This window comes from Schistocerca cancellata, chromosome 5 (genome assembly GCF_023864275.1).
Source record: "Schistocerca cancellata isolate TAMUIC-IGC-003103 chromosome 5, iqSchCanc2.1, whole genome shotgun sequence".
In the NCBI taxonomy this organism is placed as follows: Eukaryota; Metazoa; Arthropoda; class Insecta; order Orthoptera; family Acrididae; genus Schistocerca; species Schistocerca cancellata.
Genome location: NC_064630.1, coordinates 207,810,284 through 207,832,296, shown reverse-complemented (window position 1 = coordinate 207,832,296; position 22,013 = coordinate 207,810,284). Strand labels below are relative to the sequence as shown.

At 38.3% G+C, this 22,013-nt stretch overlaps 1 non-coding gene across 1 annotated transcript; it reads right to left on the bottom strand.

Annotated features, from left to right (window-relative positions):
• Positions 1-20,697: 20,697 nt before the first annotated feature.
• Positions 20,698-20,772, bottom strand: Trnas-cga (transfer RNA serine (anticodon CGA)). Its single transcript has one exon. It is a non-coding gene; the product is annotated as a tRNA-Ser (tRNA).
• Between the last annotated feature and the right edge of the window lie 1,241 nt (positions 20,773-22,013).

Here is a 22,013-nt window from a genome sequence, read left to right as displayed (position 1 = left end):
GAAGGAGCAGAGTCCCTCAATGTATTCTGGAAATCGGCGTGAATGTCCTTTGCTTTCATACATTGCTTTACGAAGTACTTAATCGCTGCTGGAATCTCGATTTTTCCCGTCTTCGCAAATCACTACACGGGAACAACAGAGCCACGTCATCGCCACAGCTCTCTTCCAAGAGCACTGACGTGGCACGGGTTTACAGGCAACAATCCAATGAATACCACGTGAACAACTCGTTGCGCTAGCACTGACCTCTCTTGGTGATTCCGGGAACTTTTCAAATCACCCTCGTAGTCAGTCAGAATGTATTATTGATGACTAAGGTCTCTGTTATTTGTATCTGTTGTATTTATCAAACTTACGGAAAAACGCTACGAAATTACTATGCACCAACCCAGTATTAGAGACATGTACTTGGTAGTGTGTCGCACCGTATTTCATAGTGATTGCGATACAACTCGGTTTGTCAGGATTTCGCGAGGAAAATCTAAGGCACTGTTCAGCTTTTCTGACCCACAGCTGATCAACTACTACCCACAACTCACGGGAGCTGACCAGTCCATAATACAAGGCGCGCACTTCTCGCTATGTTGTTGTGTGGACTGCTTTGGTGCAGCCCTCAACGTCATTCTATCCTGCGGAAGCCTCTTCATCTCCTAATAACAACCGCAACCTACATTCATTTCAACTTGCTTACGATAGTCTATCCTTAGTCTACCTCTACAACTTTACCCCCACCCAACATCCCTCCCCAATCTATCTGTCTATGGCGTCCCAGATGGAGCCTTTTTTTTTCAGGTAATACGTGGAAGAGCATGACGGAGGGGGCAGAGTGGTTCCGAACCACTTTAGGCTACACACCTGAATCTCAAATGCAGAACTAAACTGTGTTTCCATTAGACGTCTGCCAACGAGTTCCAGCATTAGTTGTAATAAATAAACTGCGAGCCTATGGAGTATTGCTTCAGCTGTATGATGGAATTCTAGATTCTTCACAGACAGGTCGCAGCACATATAATCGACCGAAAATCATCGAGTAAAACATAACTGCTGTCTGGCGTTTCCCAAGGAAGTGTTGTAGGTCCTCTTCTGTTCCTAATTTACATCTAGTCATCAGAAGATCACAACCAATTGCAAAATGACTTAGACACGATATCCGAATGGTGCGAAAAATGGCAATTGTCTCTAATAAGGAAAAGTGTGAGGTCATCCACATGAGTACAAAGATAAATGCGTTAAATTTCGATTACACGATAAATCACAGAAATTTGCAGGCTATCGTTTAGACTAAATACCTAGGAATTACAATTACGAACAACTTAAGTTGGAACGATCACGTAGACCAGATAATGGCAGGGTGAAGACAAACCAAAAACGACTTTCTATTGGTGGGGCGCCTAAAAGATGCAACAAGTATACTAAAGGGTGATTTCCTCTCAAATCATACAGGTCATGTCAGCTCGTGGTCATGAATTTCTCTCGAAAAAATATATATTAGACCTCTATATCGTAAGTGTTAAGAAATAAGTTATTTTCTTTTATTTTAATTTTTGTAAATGGTACGGCCTTTTGAAAAATGTATATTTTGTAAAAATCTCTTAAAACGATAGACAACATAAAAGTATAACTAATAAACCAAAAGTACTGGAGACCTGGCAGATGTTTTGCGTTAAAACTCCCTCTTAGTGTGTTGAAATTTAGATGAACCAAGCACACTTACGGGCTTCTATTAACTTACAAATTTAAGACGAAAATACGAAATTTAAATTAGTTTTTCCACTTAAATTTTTTTTCTAATTTGGGATCTTTTCTGTCATATTGCCAGATACTACTGATGTAATTAGAGGTAGTATATTCTCTGCTCCAGCTATCTATATTATGTAAATATTTATTACTAAATATGTAAGAAATTACATTTTTACAAGTTTTTACGAATTATTTACTCGAAAACCCCCATCCGAAAACTTTTGAGAATTACCCAAAATATTGTTTGGTGAATATGTTAGTAGTCAATGCAAAGACAATGGGCAATATTTTTCTGTGTAAATTGTTAAAAATTTGTCAACATTCTGCATATTTCGCATCAGTGAATTTCTAGTGTAAAATATGCATGTTGGCAACACTATTTCCAGCGCTCTTCTGTTTAGAACAAACGACTGAGAACTGGCACACCATTCTGCATCGAGTGTTGTGTTTGGTTTTTTGTTAGATACAATGTCAGCGAGGAAATACAGTAGTGAAAGAGTGAGGTGTGTGGACTACGAAAAAAGACACAAGAAGGTGGTGCTTAGTAGGAAAAGCGAAAAACACTTCACAGTTGTTGGAAATCTGTAGGTATTGCAGAAATATCTTGATGCTCAAGTAACGGCATTAGTGTCACATCCATTGTGAAGGAATTTCTACACTCACTACTAGAAGAAATGTACTGACAAACCACCTGAAAGATCACCATCACCCGTATGTGAAACTGAAGAAGACAGTGTGGAAGTTTATATTCCTGGGTGTAAAGTTGTTGATGCATTGAATGTTAGCATTTCTTCTGTAGCCCCTACTATATCCCCCCTTAAGCGTTCAGGAAACGTAAGAGGCACAGGAAGAGAAGAGTATATAAGAAAAATGTGGAATAAATTGAAACAAGTTTTACACAAGCAACTTTGTGTAATGTAGATGCACCTAGTGCAGAACAAGAAGATCGTGATATGTGCACGAAATGTGATGTATTGTTTCAAAACCTAAATACTGCTGTCTCAGCAGCCATCTATACTGAGAAGGTACAGTTAATGGCACTGATACCAGGTAGCTACTCTAAGAAGCAGATGCGAAATACATACCCACGTCCTCACATTATGTGATTTCAAAAGCTCGTAAAATAAAGAATGAGAAATTTATTTGTGCATGCCCAGATTCTTACTGTGGGCATCCGTTGCAGGGTGATACACTTACTGTTGCTCTGGAATATTACGTAAGTGATGACAAAGGTGGCAGCAGGCAAAGTCCTAACAGGTTGTTGTTGTCTATGTTAGTGAAAATGGTGAAAAAGTTAAAAATATATGTGACAAGATCAGTAAGAGAAACATATATCCAAACGAAAAAGGAGAACCCGAATTTAAAATTTGATCTCACAAAATTCTGCTCCTTACGACCAAAATAGATAAAATGCCAGCCAGTGAAGGGAGTATGCATGTGTATTTACTGCACTAATTTGAAACTTCTTTGTTTCGCCATAAGCAGTGTCACAGGAAAAAAGAACACAGAGATGAGCCTGATGCTTCTGTGTTTATATCGAGAGCCGCAAGATAAATGTTTGTTGCAGGAGTGTGCAATGTGTGCTGGTGCTTAAGTGACGACTGTTGACGCATTGCACCTTCAGGATATAGACAATGACGTAACCTTTGCATTGTAGGAGGGAGCAGAGTTGGTAAAGAAGACAGTAGAGCCAAGGAACTTTGTTACAGACGTTGGGTCATGAAGGGAATAGCTAACCATCATATTCAGAGCATTCAGATACAGGCCATATCAGAAGTAAAATCAGCCACATCCAGCATACTGACACATTAGCACTTCATTTCGACTTTCCTGTGATCTGGTCTGCTGCTTTGCAGAACGAAATTCAAAGTTGCCATTGGCACACATCACCGGTATCAATATTCACATGTGCTGCTCACTTCTTTGGAACATCACACTGTTTTGCTGTTATCAGTAATGATCTCTTTCATGACTGCACATCCATGCTATGCTATCAACATGATAACTGATGACACAACATCTAGAGGCCACGCATTTCCTAAACAGGTATATGTGACTAATGGTGCAGCATCTCATTTTAAAAACCGCACTCAGCTTTACGAGTTTGGTCAATACTGTAGTACAGGAATTAAGACAAAATAATTGATATTTTGAGCCACGGGTCATGGAAAAAGGGCAAGATTCAATCTCCAGCATGAAGCAGCTGTTGACGCTACAAGGGTACTACTGGATTTGTACACACCATATCAACATTAGTAACAAACATGAAACTCTTAATTCTGAAAGAAAGTACATTAAGGGAATTCAGGTTAAAAAGGAGAGTGGTCTGCTATGAAGTCTGTGGTAGGAATTCGATCACGTCACTACTGGGTTGCATCCCAGAGTGACCAATCCATTGCAAGAACGGTTCTCCACGAAATGCATCCTGTTACTGTGTATGAAATGCAGACACCAAAGTACACTTCAGAAGGGAGTCACTTCATTTCTTGTGTGTATGACTATCAGTGGTAATTGGGATAGATGATAAGTCTCATGAGCTGCAAGATGTAACCGTCTTCTTTATGACACCTCATGGTCCTGCTAAAGCTTTCAAATGGCCATAATCAAAAGATCACTGTGCACTTGCTGTTTCCCAAATACTGCTCTTTTTGGATCATGCTTGTTCATGTGCAAATTCAGCTTAGCTATACAAGTTCAATGAGAAGCAGATGGAAAAAAAAGAAATAAACTCTTTTCAACAGTGCAGTGTTGATTGTTATAGTGAAGGAAATTTTAACTCATGGAAAGTCATGAAGAAGTAAAATCATGACAGGAAACAATAAAAATTTGTGAACAATATCATAAAAAGAGAAATGGGTATGAATATCCTCTACTTCATTTTTGTTATAAAATGCTTTCGAACAAAATTATGGACTTTTTCCCACTCTCTTATAATATTGTAAAGTAATTATTTTGATTCGTAAACACTAGTTTTGCATGACATTTGCTTAAAATCAGCGATCAATTTAAATATTTGAATGTTCATGATTTTTTTGACCTTGATGGTAGAGCTAGGTCTACCTAAAAAATTTCTCACATTTTGTAGTGGCAAGTACTTCCAATCTGATTTACAGTCCCTAAGTACAACTACCGACTAATTTACAATGAGATTTTTAGAACATTTAGGATGGGAGTTTTAGAGAAAATAACTTTTAAATAACGAAAAACTTTCAAATTCTTTCATCTTTATGTACAAATATTTTTACAGTTTAAGAATTTCATGCATCAATGAAATAACTGAAAATGAGCAGTCTTTCCACTTCATCATTTCTCAGGACAGTTAACATCCTGTAACTATTGACATTTTCAAAACGTAATTTTGAAATTCGCAAAAGTTACAAATTTTCAAAGTTTATTTTTCCAATTAATTAAAAAAGAAAAAAGCTCAGAAGTGTGTATGTCTTAATCACGTCTCATAGTATTGGGAACAAATTATTTATTGGAAATAAATTCAGATCTCTAGCGCTTTTGGTTTCTTTATTGCAATTTTTCAATTTTCACAAATACCCTCATTTAGAGAGGTCTGTAGATTTTCAACAAATCGTCAGAAAATCAAAATATTGTAGTTTTGGAGAATTGTGCCGGCCGTGGTGGCCAAGCGGTTATAGGCGCTTCAGCCCGGAACCGCGCTGCTGCTACGGTCGCAGGTTCGAATCCTGCCTCGGGCATGGATGTGTGTGATGTCCTTAGGTTAGTTAGGTTTAAGTAGTTCTAAGTTCCAGGGGACTGATGACCTCAGATGTTAAGTCCCATAGTACTCAGAGCCATTTGAACCATTTTTGGAGAATTGTCACGTGGAACTTCAACATACATTTTTTTAGCAAGCTTTAAAATAGTGATGTGGCATATTCACTATTTGCCGGTATGGTTTGAGATGAAATCGCCCTAAAGAGACTGCCTCCACTACTCTTATCCGTCCTCTGCTAGAGTATTGCTGTGCGGTATAGGATTCTTACCAGATAGGACATCGAGAAAGTTCAAGGAAGGGCACTTCGTTTCGTATTGTCGTGAAATAGCAGAGATACGATAAGCGAGTTGTGATGGTAGTCGTTAAAACAAAAGCGTTTTCCGCTGCGGCGAGAACTTTTCATGAAATTTCAGTCTCCAACTTTCTTGATCAGTGCTCGTGCAGAAAGATTTAAGTATTCATTGTTCCCACACTGTTTTAGAGAGTGGAAAGGTAGGGAAATAGTCTGAAGGTAATTCGAAGAACCTTCTGCCAGACACTTAAGTGTAAATTGTACTATAGTGACGTGGATGTAGACGTAGATGAATATATAGCAGAATTAAGTGGATCAGAGAGTTCACTAAAAGTTGTCTACATGTAGTGTATCAATTAAGCTACTAGTAAGTGTCAATGCAATGATGACATACATGGAATGTTTGTAAACAGTAAAACCGCTACTTATGTATAAGAATTGAGCCATCGACTGTAATCCAACTTCGTTTAATTGAAATTGATCTATTTCGTGTTCAGATTTAAACAAACACTTCTTACTTATTAAGAAATTCATGTTAACTTTGCTCTAATGAATTTTATGCAATTATTCCGACCAGTTTCGGTTTTCAACTATCATCCAGCAAAAGCAAAAAACAATACGAGTTTTACATTGCACATGTTACAAACGAATGCAATAGTGCAAGGCATATTGTGATACACACTAACAGCTACCAATGAAATACTGTGACTCATTCAGCTGCAGTAGAGAGACTTTTTGTGTGTCATATGCCCTGCAGTATGTCATTAGTCTGCAACGTGATACATGTGAAGTAAAAGAAGTATTGATTTTTGCTTTTCCCAGTATGATGACTGAAAACTGAAACCGGTTGGAATTACAGTGTAAAATTCGGTAGAGCAAAGTTGACACGCATTTCTTAAAACATATTCATACTGAAGATTTTTGTCTAAAACATGTTTTATTAAAATAAAATTCTGTAACGTAAAGCTAGTTAACGAAAAGCTAGTCACAAATATTATTTTTGTAATTTGTTAATAGATGTGAATGAACTAACCTGTTTTATAATGTTAAAAAATTTACTGATAACTTTTCATATAATTTTACTGAAATTCAAACGTTTGTGAGTGATTACAATTGTGATGTTCATCAAAGCAAAACGAAGAATTTTCTTTGTAAAAGAAATAAAATAACTATTAGAAAAGTAGTTAGTTAAAAAATAATTACAGGACAGAAACAGAAATTGATGAAATTTATAGATTAACGTGCCTGTAAAACTTTAAATTGCATTCATTTTTCTTTGTTTTGGGCCACGATTAGCAGCTGAGACTCTGTACAACTTAGTTCTAAGATAAGGCGTGTTATGAGAAGCCCTAAAGGAGAGATCGTGGAGTAAAATCTAGTGCAGAGCTCATGGAGCGCTAGTAGTAAAACTTTATTTGAATTGTAAAGGTGTAATACCTCGTGAACGAAATATCGTTATGATTTTCTTTTTCACCACGGAAGATTTACGGAACTTGAATTTTGATTTACAATACCATAACGAGTACCTGATTTCTTCGATAGTTACACGTTTCACATTAGTTCCTGGAGAGCATTATCTTCAAGAATTTAAGTAATGTAATCAGTGAATTCCTCAATCTTAGCTTTATTGTACTAGTTCGCACTTTTCAATTTTGAAAATAAATTTCTTAACACGTTTGAACGTGTAAGAAATTATGCAAGGAAAGTATTGGCTAGTTACATTGCGTCTATGTGCAAATACTGTCCTCAAACAATCTCAAATCCGCAAACTTCTTATGTACTATTATCCTGTCACCAGCTCTCTTCTGTCCAAGCGATGCTAAATCATATCATATTTAGTATAACGGACGCTCAGTTTAGCTCTATGTCAGCTGTGTTGCAAAATGTTAGAGATATCGTACATGGATCACCAGGTTAATTAGTGTCCCATTAGTTAACGCCCTTCTGCATTTTTCAAATGAAAGTGTTAAATTTGTCTCGCGTAATACTACACACCTGGAAAATTATACTGGGGCTAATTCTGCTGAAAGTTGAAGCAGGACTTTGCGCTCAGCACATCACTGCAGGAGAACGAGAAAGCAGCTTTCATTAAGCGGCTCACGTTTCCATGCCCCTTCCCTCTCCATAGAGAGATACGTCTAAAGTCTGTCACAGAAACTGTTTACCTGACCACAGAGTAATCTACAAAATCTACTTCACCCGTGCACTGTCCGGGAATTCTCTCTCAAGCGTTCTTTCCATGAAAAACAAAACAAGAAACAAACTAAAACACAACATTCGAAGTTTTACGCAACGGACCAGAAGAAAAGAATTTACCTATCCACTACAGTGGAAAGCTTCCTTTCTGTGATGCCATATAAGGAAAATCTATATCACAGCATCCATAATAGTGTTTCCAGGTCATTATAAAGTAAAATGTAGAAAAATCTGTCGGGTGATTTTTCAGATACAGGGTGACAACTATTGGACGTTAATTAGTTACAAACTACAGCGTGCACACACTTTATTCAATATGTAGATGTCACTAAAGATATTCGGATTTAGGTTATGACATGTTCGATATGCCTGCCATTGTTTGCGATGATGTGGCGAAGACGAATAGCGAAATTCTGCATGACGCGCTGAAGTGTCGACACATCGATGCTGTCGATGACCTCCTGAATGCCTGTTTTCAGCTCAGCAATGGTTTTTGGGTTATTTCTGTACACCCTGTCTTTAATATAGCCCCACGAAAAGGAGTCGCATGTGTTCAGATCTGAGGAATGTGGAGGCCAAACAGGGCCCATGCCAGTGGCCTCTGGGTACCCCAGGCCCAGAATGTGGTTCCAAAGTGTTCCTTCAGGACATCATTCTCCTGGTTCGATGGGGTCGAGCTCCATCTTGTATGAACCACATATTGTTGAAATCATCTTCCGAAACCTTCAGGTACCGTTCGGCAGTAACAGTGCCATCAAGAAATATCGCACAGATTATTCCGTGACTGGACGATGCACACCACACAGTCACCAGTTGCGGGTGAAGAGACATCTCGATCGCGAAATGCGGATTCTCAGTCCCCCTAAGTGCCCCGAATTTGATTATTGAAGAATCCATCCAAATGAAAGTGGGCTTCGTCGCTAAGCCAAACAATACTGTGCTTACTAATGCCCATCATTCCCTGCGACCAACCGTGCAGTCTGAACGTCCTAACGCAAAGCGTTCAGAAGTTATGCCGATTTTATTTCATATAGGTCAATAATTGTCACCCTGTATGTACACAGGATTTTTGACAACATACGTAACTCTCAGGTCACGTGACTTTGGTAATTCATACTCTGCCTGCGCACTTCGAATGTCATTACGTTGCTAGCACAGACAGCTCCCGTTCTAAAGTATCGTGGATTTTGTAAAACCGTTTCGTAGGAACATGAACATATAATATTAGATTAGAGCTTTGAAAACGTAAAGGTAAGGTTATGTCGGTTGTTTTCAACAGATATGACAGCTTTTATGTCACTATTTTTATTTACTTCTTTTGCTACAGGAAATCAGGGGATTGCCAAGACTATTTTTTAAGTTCTTGCGGCACCTCATTGTATTAATGAGTCTCTGTTTCGATAAATGATGTTGCGTTCGCATAACGAAACGGCTCCCGAATATGCCAAAGTGTAAGTCTCCCGAAACACATAGAATATGGAGCTATTATTTGCAGCGAAATAGCGATTTATGTTCGTTCAGTATTTTTTATGAATTTTTCTTCACTCAATTTTCTTTTTATCATAGGTAAACCAACAACTACGTTTTACATTTTACCATATTTAATCAGTGCATTTCAAGCATAAATGTCCATTACATTATAGAATAAATATATGAAAAATTCAGTCTCAAACACAGACACACACACACACACACACACACACACACACACCTAAGAAAGTTGCCATACAGTCACATAAATTAACAATACGAAATTACCTCATGCACTCTGTCTCGATATTTTTCAACACATAGTGCTCTCACTAATACGATAAGCATAATTAGAGCTTTGTGGTAATTTACTTTGCAAAAAAAAAATCATTTTTCCATTGATATATTTCAGTGTACAACTGTAGCAGCAACACCTGTACATCACTGCTGTTACTGTTACAGTGTAAGCATGTGGGGTGGAATTCGCGAAACAATGCAGGTATATCGGAGATACGCGCAGTATACTATGCTCAGTTAACATATATCCTTTTTATAAGTTAAAAGACAGCGTAGTTTTACTTCCAGCTGAAAAAAAGCAGTTCGTCGTCATTGCAGAGAGTGTGTAGTAGAACATCTTGTCCCTTAGTCTCGTTATACATTAGCTATGCGGGAAAAAAATGACACAACCGTTCACAAAGGGATTCCTGCAACACTTTAATAGTGCAGATATTAAGCTTTGCCGTAATTATGTAATTAGTTCTGGGCGTAGTAGTTGACGCAGCATCCGTCAGCATCTTTTTATCATCGCATTCCGGGAATCCTAACAACACCATCGTGTCATCGTCCTGTGAAGGTTAGCGCCCGACCCCCGCACGCACCTCTAACCCTTCCCGCCACCCTGACCCCCCTGCCACACCCAGCAGCCCCGCTCCCCGTTCGTAGCCGTCATTATGCTGGCTACTAATTGCACGCAAGCTCCCACCCTTCGAACATCTCTTTTTTTTTAGATATATGTAATTGGATGCAGAGCAGTTTGTCCGCCGCTGTGTTGTGGACAAGCTGTGATTCGATAAAGCCGTCTATTGCGACGATACTATAATAACTTAATATGTATGATATTTGTAAATAACTTAATATGTATGATATTTGTAAAATGCGTAAGGCTGCTATGAGCACAGTCATTCCTTAATTGTCTGTACATACGTCTAGGTCTCATGTGTTCAGTTGACGAAATCCCTGTGTCGACCAAAGAATAATTTAACAAGTACATTTGTTGCAAAAATCTGCACGGGAAATTTACTCACAGCTTTCAGCATCAAGAATGGAGAATACAGGAGGAAACGTGTTCAAAAAATAACGACAATGCACCAGAATTGTAAGAAGATGCATTACCAGACTGGGTCCACCAACACAACGTTGTGCACATGCTGAAACTGTAGACACTTTTTAAAATATATATCCACCCTTCCATTACGCAAGAAACCTTATCGACAAAATAACAGAAATTGTAGTAAGTATACATACATGTACAATTCTCATAATTATTGTCATGTGTGAATTGGTCTGCCTAATATGTTCCACAATGCTGTGAATAAACACGGGATTCTGCTGGAGCTCATACCTCTTCTATTGGTGTTGTGGATAGCCCTTGGGCAGGAATCATTCATATACCTAACAGAAAGACCGTCGTAGTGTCACTGTCCTATAGTACAGTGTCAAAGTATGAATGTTACACACTCCTGCTTAGGCAAATGGAACAAACTGGTCGATTCTTTTTGCGTTTGGTGTGGTTTACAGTGGTACTTAAAGGGCGTATGGAGACACCTTTATATCATGGGCGGTTCCTTAGAAAACGGGAAAACACAGTTTTTTCACACTTTCCTCGTACCAGAACCGAGCTACGGATTCCAAGACGACTCTACACAGCAAATGGCTGACATTTTTACGATATACAGTATTTCTAAGATCATAATCTGAAACAAACTTGAAAATTTTAGTGATTCCTTTATCTGTTTCCAAGATACAGAAGTTCAAGTTTAGTTCACATGTACACGTAAAAAACACACGTGAAATCCGGTATGAGGCGAAATCTCAATAGTGAATAATTACAAGAAAGTGCTGAAATTTTAACGGTATACACTCTTGGCATTTATCAAGAAGTGGTATCTTTCCGTTTTCTAAAATCTTCACCCCTCATCGAGAAACACCCCAAAAATAGTTTTGGATAACAAAATCGAGCCACACATCCCAAGACGCCTATGGACAGCAAATGGGTGTCATTTTGATTATACATGCTTAATATCCTGATCTCGAACAACAGTATTGAAAATTTCCTTTTGTCTTTATCCGTTTCCGAGACGCTGAGGTCCAATGTTACCCTACGTAAAATACGAATGTAACATCTGGTGTGGCCGAGAACGTAGTTTATTAAGTGAAGTGGCATGGAGAAATAAGTTGTAAGGTGTCTCCATTATACCAGAATGGTTCTGGAAACCCCGTGTTGTAGTACTGAAGCAGATGCATTCATATTTTTGTTCACTAAAAATCCTTTCTGAGGTGTAAATTAGTTTTGTTTTATTTCAGTATCAAATAAGTAAACGATTAAAATTTTATTGACCTATAAAGTTCATTCTCTACTGTAGCAGGGAAAAGAAGGAGTCCAGTGGAGAAATACCTCTATTGGAGCACGAAAAAAAGTTAATATGTTTCTGTTTAAAAGACTCAGACTGAAAGATGGAGTATCTGCTGCTTCATTCTACCTTTCTCAGCACCTTTAAAAAAATTTCCAAACTTTTGGGATACAAACGAATTCCCGCTTTTTTACGCTTTATAAGGAGGCAGTGGTAGTGGGAAAGAGACAGAAGAGTAATACGTAGTGGAAAATAGTAAACAGTGGTTGTGGTGTACAAAATCGAAGCAGACAAGGGCAGTGTGAATCAAATAGAGGGTTGCAGTGGCAGTACAACAAAATTGACACTGACTGAACAGTGGCAGGAAAAGAGTGAAGGAGACAGTGTCAGTGGGAGAAGAAAAAAAAAAGAGAAGGAAGAAATAAAAGTGGAGACATTCAGTGGGAATGAGAGACAGAGTCCACGACAATGAGGACGAGGAAGAGAGAGACTGTCACAGTGAGAAGCCATCGCAGCAGTGGAAGGAATGAGTGAGATAGTAGCAGCAAGGGAGAGGAAGAGGGAGACAGTGGCAGTAGTAGTTGGTCAGAATGAAGGAGAATGTGTCTCTGAGACACGAAACACTGACTGATAGATGGAAAGAGATAATGACATAATGAGTGAGTGAGTGAGAATGGGCAAGTGGGAGGGGATGCGTATGATGTACCTGGGGTGTGAGCGAGTTACAGTTAGAGGGCCTTGTGGGAATTAGAAGCGAGCTGCATGACAGAAAGAGCAAGAATATATTCACACGCCAAAAGTTTTGGGAAAAGTCTTAAAGATGGTGAGGAAGGTAGAATGAGGCATCTGGTACCACACTTTTCAGTCATAGTACAGCATTTTCCGCCGCTGATGACGTTTCACTTACGGTTTTTGTTATTGTTAGAGCGCTGCAGAGCTACTAGTGGGCCAGAAAATTGAGGTGTGCACAGCAGCAACAGTCTGCAAGTATGTATAGCAATCAGGACGGATACTTAAAATTGTTGCGATGTAACTAAATATATCCTAAAAAAAGTTTTTTATTTTTATTTTCGGTCCAACGTATCATTAACAGCCCAAACATTTCCCGTTTGTAAAGAATCTTGTTGATAAACTCTATAATATAGGATATGTTCACTGATAGATGTAACTAATGTTATACACACAGCGCTATGCTTGTGATGATGTAGCAGTAATAAGAGTAACTTTAAATGTGGAGTGCCGAGCAGAAGTAGAACATGGCGCACTGTGTGAATGTGTTGCCTCTGACTCTGAGGCGCTTATCAGCCATGCTGCACAATATTCAGTGCTCAGTGCAAGTCATCAGGCCGTTGTGACCGAGCGGTTCTAGGCGCTTTAGTCCGGAACCAAGCTGCTGCTATGGTCGCAGGTTCGAATTCTGCCTAGAGCGTGGATGTGTGTGGTGTCCTTAGGTTAGTTAGGTTTAAGTAGTTCTAAGTCTAGGGGACTGATGACCTCAGATGTTAAGTCCCATAGGCTTAGAGCCATTTGAGCAAATCATACTTCTGGTAACAGATAAAGCTGCGATTTCAGCAAGTCACTTCGCTGCACAGACAGACTGCCTAGGATACTTTCTGCCCTAAAAAATTCTTTTAGTCGTGCACAGACATAGGTAATTAGCTCCAAATGTATTCGGTGATTTATATGTTGACAATGAGCACCCTCACTCTATTTAGTAACAATGGTAATAATAATAACATTATTCGTTTTCATGGTGATGATGAACTGACTGCAGCACTCGTGTATTCGTTTTTTAACAGGTTGTAAATAGCATACATCTACAATGATCGATAAATAGTTCACCCATTTGTAAGAGAAGAGTCAAATAGTAAAGAGGGTCGAGAGGTATATCAGCTCTCCCTGCTTCGAGGCAGTGTATTAGCGCTGATCTTGCAGAATGGGAATGTAGCCGAAAAAAATGCTTAACTAACAATTCTTTCTCCTCGCAGGTGAGATTAAGTCACTCCAGCAGCAGCCCCTTGATGTGGTAATAATGCTGTACAATTGAACCTACATTTTAAATACCTTCAGTTATAAGCACGCCAGGGCCAGTGTGATATCGAATCTAGAGTTCTATCCAGTGGTAGTATTTGAAAACATATAATCTTGGCTGGGGGCTTCCCTGGGTCAGTTAAAATATTTAATAACAGAGAGAGCATACATCCACAGGAGCAAATTGTTAAGAATTTAATGTGTACCTGCTATGCAATACAGCATGAGCTAGAGTCTCGATAAAAGATATTAGCCACATGCCTACCGATTCTATGAGACGTTGTGGAGTAGTATGCTGGTGTTAGCTCGCCAAACTCTCCTCCGATGAGAAGAAACCATAGCTCATCTCTACAATTCGTGCTGTGCATTGATGGAGGTAATAATTTATGGATCAACTTTGCTAGATGTTGCCACAAAACTATGATTTTATTTAAGGTTGTTGATATACATAGCAGTATGTGTTTATAAATTTAAGACAGTTTAAGAGCTCTACATTTGTTATTTATTACCCGATAATATCCCCTGCATCTTAATGTAAATGAACAGATGGCACCAGGACCTAGTGGACAAAGCGCACTGATCACAAGGGTCTTGGTAGAAAGTGAGTGGTCCTGCAACGATACCGGTACCAGAAAAGAAGAAGAAGAAGAAGAATAGTGTACTACTCCCTACGAATATTGAAACTTCCCCTTAGAACAATTATACATGACTGTGTTTAAACTGACACACAATATTTTTAGCGCAACGCAATCTGACTTTCAAAAATCCCTACAAAAGAATGGCCCGGACTAACATTAACCTATACCTTTCACAAATCACTTACCTCACCAAAAATCTTAGTTACTCGAACTACTGCAATACAGCGAGCGCCACTACTGCCAGCTAAATAAAATATTCTAACTACTGAAGGCACTAACTACTGATAGGCATAGTTAGCAAATGAAAGATTTTAATAGAGAACAAACAATGTATTTACCTTAATAGTCATAATATATATAGCAGTTCATGATATCCAGTATTACAAATTTCAAAACTCCGCCATCTCTCTCCCCACATCCACCACTGCTGGCGGCTCACCTCCAACTGCGCAACGCTACGCGCTGTTCACATCCAGCTGCCGCTGCCCAATACTACAATGGCAGACAACAATACAAACTAGCCACAGACTGCACACAGCACAGCCAGTGATTTTCATACAGAGCGCTACGTAACGTTGCCAATAAGAAAACATAAAAGCCTACTTACAATGTATGTGCTTTGATTGTCAGACCATCTGGTTGTGTGAAAACTAATCTTATCTGTTATTTTTAACACATCCTGAAGCGATACACTTCCAGCACATACATAGTTTTTTTCAAAAACTCTTTTTCAGCTAAAGTATTAGCTATTACAGGAGATTTTGTGTGGCATGGAGTAAGAAACATACCAGACGTGCAGCAAAAGCAGTGAAATGCACTGCATAGAAAAAGTAAAACCAAACAGTGTATTCATATTTTATGATAGGTTTGTTTATAAATAAATAAATCTTCTGCTACCAGTCACGATTTTTCTTTATTTTACTATTCGCACGACGCGTTTCGAGAAATAATTCCCATTTTCAAGTGCGTTTTTTATGTGTGTTAAGCCATTTCTTTTGATGTTGTCAGTGTGTGTGAGTCTGCTTCATTTTGTTGACTTTTACTGTAATACATAAGAAACGCGATTTTTAGTTGGGTATCAATTCTTTCTGTGAGGTTAGTGGCTAAAGTTTGAGAACAATTTGTACTTACAGTTTTCTAATGGTCCATTTGTGTAGAGTCTCACACACACTTAACATCATACACAACTTCTACACTTTACACATCGAAAATATCTTATATAAACAAAACAGTTACAAAGATTTTCTTACAGGTAGTTCACAGAGATAACATTATAGGTCTTCCACAGATTATGATATGCTTTTGTACAGAGGTTATTTATCTTAACAATTTGGCTTGTGAATTACTTATATTGATTTTACAGTTGTGCTTATTTCTATGTTTTACTATTTTTATTTAAGTATATTATCGAAACATCTGAAGAAATTCACTGATTCACTTTCAAGTTTTTCATTTAATATTTTATCTTCATATTTTCTGTGATGTGAATAAATCTCCAGTTCTTCAAGCAAATCCATTTTATGTCCTTTATTTAGTCGGTGGAGTACTTTGACATTTTGCTCTATTTTTCCAATTGGGTGCCCTGTATTATGTATGTGTGTTGCTATTGCTGATGTATTGTGTTTGTTGTGTGTGTATGCTCTAATGTGCTCTGTGTACCTGGTGTTGATATTTCGGCCTGTTTGTCCTATGTAGAACTTGGAGCATTCCTGGCATGTTATCTGGTATATTCCAGAGTCTGAATATGGATCATGATTACACTTTATATTATGTAATAGTTTTTGGTGTAGTTTATTGGATGTAGGAAACCCAATTTTTACTCTGTGATTTTTGAAAATATTTGCAATTTTCTGTGATACATTGCCTATGTATGGAATGCTAGATATATATTTGTTTTTATCTTTTTCTTCTGTGGTGCGGTTTGTACCTGGGTTTCTCTTCACTTTGTCTAAGATTGTGTCAACCATGGAAGCATTGTAACCATTGGCAACTGCAATCTTCGTCACTGTGTTTATTTCTTGTTGCATATTTTCCTGGTTCAATGGTATTTTTATTGCCCTATGCAGCATTGACCTGTATGCTGCCTGTTTATGGATATTTGGGTGACATGAGGTTGCAGGGATTGTGGTGTCAGTCATTGTGTTTTTCCTATAAATTTTGAATGTGCATGTGTTGTTGTGTCTTGTAATATTTAGGTCCAGGAAGTTGATACTTTTATTTTGCTCGTGTTCCACTGTAAATTTGATTTTCTCATTTAGATTATTGAAATGATTAAGAATGTCTGTGATGTCTTTGGTATCTCCTTTCACTAACAGTAGTGTGTCATATACATATCTCCTACAAAATTCTATTTTCCTTCGGCAAGGTTCATGGCTGTCAAATAATTTTTGTTCTAAGTGATTTATGTATATGTCAGCTATGGTACCGGATATACATGATCCCATTGCTAGGCCATCTGGTTGCTTATAAATGTTGTCATTAAAGGTAAAGTAGTTGTAACTTAGGGTTAGCTGAAGGAGTTCCATAAATTCGACAATCTCTGTGTATGAAAGTTTCTTGTGTTGCATAAGGTTCTTTTGTATTACTGTTAGAGCTTCTTGTATGGGTATGTTTGAATAAAGGTTGATGATGTCAAGTGATATAAACTGTGCATCTTGGGGGAGCTTTCTGGTTCTTAGTTCTTTGGCTATGTCACCCAAATATCCATAAACATGCAGCATACAGGTCAATGCTGCATAGGGCAATAAAAATACCATTGAACCAGGAAAATAAGCAACAAGAAATAAACACAGTGACGAAGATTGCAGTTGCCAATGGTTACAATGCTTCCATGGTTGACACAATCTTAGACAAAGTGAAGAGAAACCCAGGTACAAACTGCACCACAGAAGAAAAAGATAAAAACAAATATATATCTAGCATTCCATACATTGGCAATGTATCACAGAAAATTGCAATTATTTTCAAAAATCACAGAGTAAAAATTGGGTTTTCTACATCCAATAAACTACACCAAAAACTATTACATAATATAAAGTGTAATCATGATCCATATTCAGACTCTGGAATATACCAGATAAGATGCCAGGAATGCTCCAAGTTCTACATAGGACAAACAGGCCGAAATATCAACACCAGGTACACAGAGCACATTAGAGCATACACACACAACAAACACAATACATCAGCAATAGCAACACACATACATAATACAGGGCACCCAATTGGAAAAATAGAGCAAAATGTCAAAGTACTCCACCGACTAAATAAAGGACATAAAATGGATTTGCTTGAAGAACTGGAGATATATTCACATCACAGAAAATATGAAGATAAAATATTAAATGAAAAACTTGAAAGTGAATCAGTGAATTTCTTCAGATGTTTCGATAATATACTTAAATAAAAATAGTAAAACATAGAAATAAGCACAACTGTAAAATCAATATAAGTAATTCACAAGCCAAATTGTTAAGATAAATAACCTCTGTACAAAAGCATATCATAATCTGTGGAAGACCTATAATGTTATCTCTGTGAACTACCTGTAAGAAGATCTTTGTAACTGTTTTGTTTATATAAGATATTTTCGATGTGTAAAGTGTAGAAGTTGTGTATGATGTTAAGTGTGTGTGAGACTCTACACAAATGGACCATTAGAAAACTGTAAGTACAAATTGTTCTCAAACTTTAGCCACTAACCTCACAGAAAGAATTGATACCCAACTAAAAATCGCGTTCCTTATGTATTACAGTAAAAGTCAACAAAATGAAGCAGACTCACACACACTGACAACATCAAAAGAAATGGCTTAACACACATAAAAAACGCACTTGAAAATGGGAATTATTTCTCGAAACGCGTCGTGCGAATAGTAAAATAAAGAAAAATCGTGACTGGTAGCAGAAGATTTATTTATTTATAAACGAACCTATTATATCTACAGTCGCAGGCTTTCAAAAACCATTTATAATGGACCAAATGATATTTTATGACGTTGCAATGGAAAACCAGGATGAGATACAGATGTTTACATGGTGTAATAAAAATGTACAACACCAATTTCAGGTCACATTCCTCACACTTAGACGAAGAAAATATGTTATATGAAAATGGTTCTGAAAACGCTTTTTTTCATGTTACAACTCATTTTCGCCAACTCATTCATCGTGGGAAACTCACAAGAACAGAACGTTAGAATCATGGGGAACATGCTCTCTTGGTGAGGTCTGGTTACGTTGTACACCGCCAGTGTTTTGCTTTAAATGTTCCTGTTGCCATGCAACATACGTCATTGCTTTTTTAAGGGTAACATCAACTGTTCCAGCGATCAGTACGGCCGTTACAAGCACACGGGTTACTATGTAGCGTTAATCACAGACTTGCTTCATGTAGTGGAAGTGTACACAACTGCAGAAACGGCAGGTGGCCATTTCACGTATGGATTACCTGACGGCATGGCGGTAGCAGTCCGCATGGTGACAAATGGATGGAAGGAGATGGACCAATTGTCTGGTTCCCCACTCTCCGGAGCTAAACCCACTCGGCTTTTGATTCGTAGGGGCATTTGAAAGCTCTTATGTATGGAACCCCAGTAAAAGATTTTCAGAGGCTCCCTGCCTGTACTATGGAAGGCTGCAAAACCTTATGCAGTACTCCAGGGATACATCACCGCATCCAAAGTTCACTGCAACGCCAGGTTGGTGCATGTATCAATGACTCTGGAGGGCTTATTGAACATCTCCAGTAAGAAACAGTTGCATGTGACGTCCTAGTACGTTCTGTTCCTGTGTGTTTCCCATGGTTAATTAGTTGGAGAAAATAGGTTGTAACGCGGAAACAAAGCATTTCCAGACCCATGTTCAAATAACATAATTTATTCGCCTATGTATGAGGAATGTTTCCTGAAGTTGGCGCCATACATTTTTGTTACACCCTGTACTTTTGCTTTGGCCACCATATGCAAGTAGATATATTTTATTTGAGCCAGATACACTTAAGGATCCCAAAGCAGTTGGTCTGGGATACTGTGAACCTTATTATTGCTTTCAAACACGGCAGTACCAATTTAAAGCATACAACAACTGACAGGTCATTGAATGAATTTGTTGCCACACATGCAGACACTGCCATAATAACATTCAGTATGGCCTCCTAGTTATAGACAACGCAAGGAAACTGAATGATGATAGATATAAGCGAAACTTCCAGCAGTTCCTACTTAAAACGTATTCTGCCACTATGCAAGTGTTAGTATACTGTAGATCATAGATAAATTTGCACACGTCTCACACATTCTTTTGAGGGTGCAAAGCATATGCAGCTATACGTTGTAAGATATTCTAAAGTCATAATATCTGATGCAGACTGAGTTGTTTGCAACCAGGCTGCAGGGGAACAGTAGCACGGCCATAGACAATATTTTTATTCTTTCTTCATTACTGGATGGGCATTTTGTTAGTAAAAGAGTGAATGGCCTTTCAGACCATGACACATAAACTGTAACACTAAATGGCTCTTGTATCCAAACAAATGTTGTATACAATTATAAACTACGTAGAAAAGCTAATCGAACGGCAATAGAGAGTTTTTTAAACCTTGTTAACGAACCAGAGTGGCAGCAAGTTTGTAGTATAGGTAGCATAGATGACGAATATAATGCTGTTCTTAACACATTTCTCATGCTCTTCGAGAGTTCCTTTCCATTAGAAAGTTCTACACTGGATATTAACAGTAAACAGCACCCTGGATGGCTGACTAGTTAGATAAGGATATCATGTAGAACAAAGTGGGACTTGTATCAAAAGTTAAAAGTAGTCACAATCAGGCTGCAGTAGGTAAGGTGTTGAAAAATAGTATTAGGAAGGCAAGGAGTATGTGATACGCAAATAGAATAGCTGATTCCAGAATGAAAGTTTCACTCTGCAGCTGAGTGTGCGCTGATATGAAACTTCCTGGCAGATTAAAACTGTGTGCCGGGCCGAGACTCGAACTCGGGACCATTGCCTTTCGCGGGCAAGTGCTCTACCAACTGAGCTACCCAAGCACGACTGATGCCCCGTCCTCACAGCTTCATATCAGCGCACACTCCGCTGCAGAGTGAAAATTTCATTCTGGAAACATCCCCCAGGCTGTGGGTAAGCCATGTCTCCACAACATCCTTTCTTCCATGAGTACTAGTTCTGCAAGAATCGCAGGAGAGCTTCTGTGCAGTTTGGAAGGTAGGAGACGATGTACTGGCAGGATTGAAGCTGTGAGGACGGGGCATGAGCTTGGGTAGCTCAGTTGGTAGAGCACTTGCCAGCGAAAGGCAAAGGTCCCGAATTTGAGTCTCGGCCCAGCATACAGTTTTAATCTGCCAGGATGTTTCAGAATAGCTAATTCACAGGATAAAATTAAAACGACATTGTCAGTTGTGCAGGAAGTATCTGCCAGCAGCACAAGGCTGACGATCTAAATGCAGTTCATAGTAAAAATATTTCTGTTACTGATAAGTCAGATATATGTACAGTATTTAACAATAATTTCTGAGCATTTATGGTGAATAAAACAAATACTTAGTTTCTACAGATAATCATATAACTCCCATGGAAAATGCCTTTCTGAGATTGATGTCTGTAACAGTCTTATGTTAAATCTACAAGGGGAAGATTGAGTCAGTATTTAAATCGCTGAAGACTAGGAACTGTGATGGGTATAATGGAGTGCCTAGCAGAATATTAAAGTACTGTGATGCACATGTTCTCCCTGCAATTAGCCATATTTGTAATTTTTTCTTTAAGAACGGTCAGTTTCCTGAATGGTTAAATTACACCATAGTAAAGCCACTTTATAAAAAGTGAGGAAGGGATAATTTAGATAATTTTAGACCTGTTTCTATGCCATGAATGTTTGATAAAGCTATTGAAAAGGCTGTGTATATTAGGATAATTGATCATTTTATATCACATAATTTGCTACCAAATGTACATTTCGGCTTTAGAAGTGGTTTAACAACTGAAAGCGCTATATTCTCTTTCCTCTGTGGGGTTCTAGATGGATTAAACAAAAGGTTTCGAACGCTAGGCATGCTCTTTGATTTAACTAAGGCATTTGGTTATGTTGATCACAAAATATTTCTCCAGAAGTTGGACCATTACAGAATACAGGGGTAGCTCACAATTGGTTCACCTCTTACTTTAACAACAGACAAAAAAAGATCATTATTCACAGCGTTGAGAATGGCTGTGATGTTGGATCTGACTGAGGGACAGTCAAAGGGGGGGGGGGGTTCCCCAGGGATCAGTGT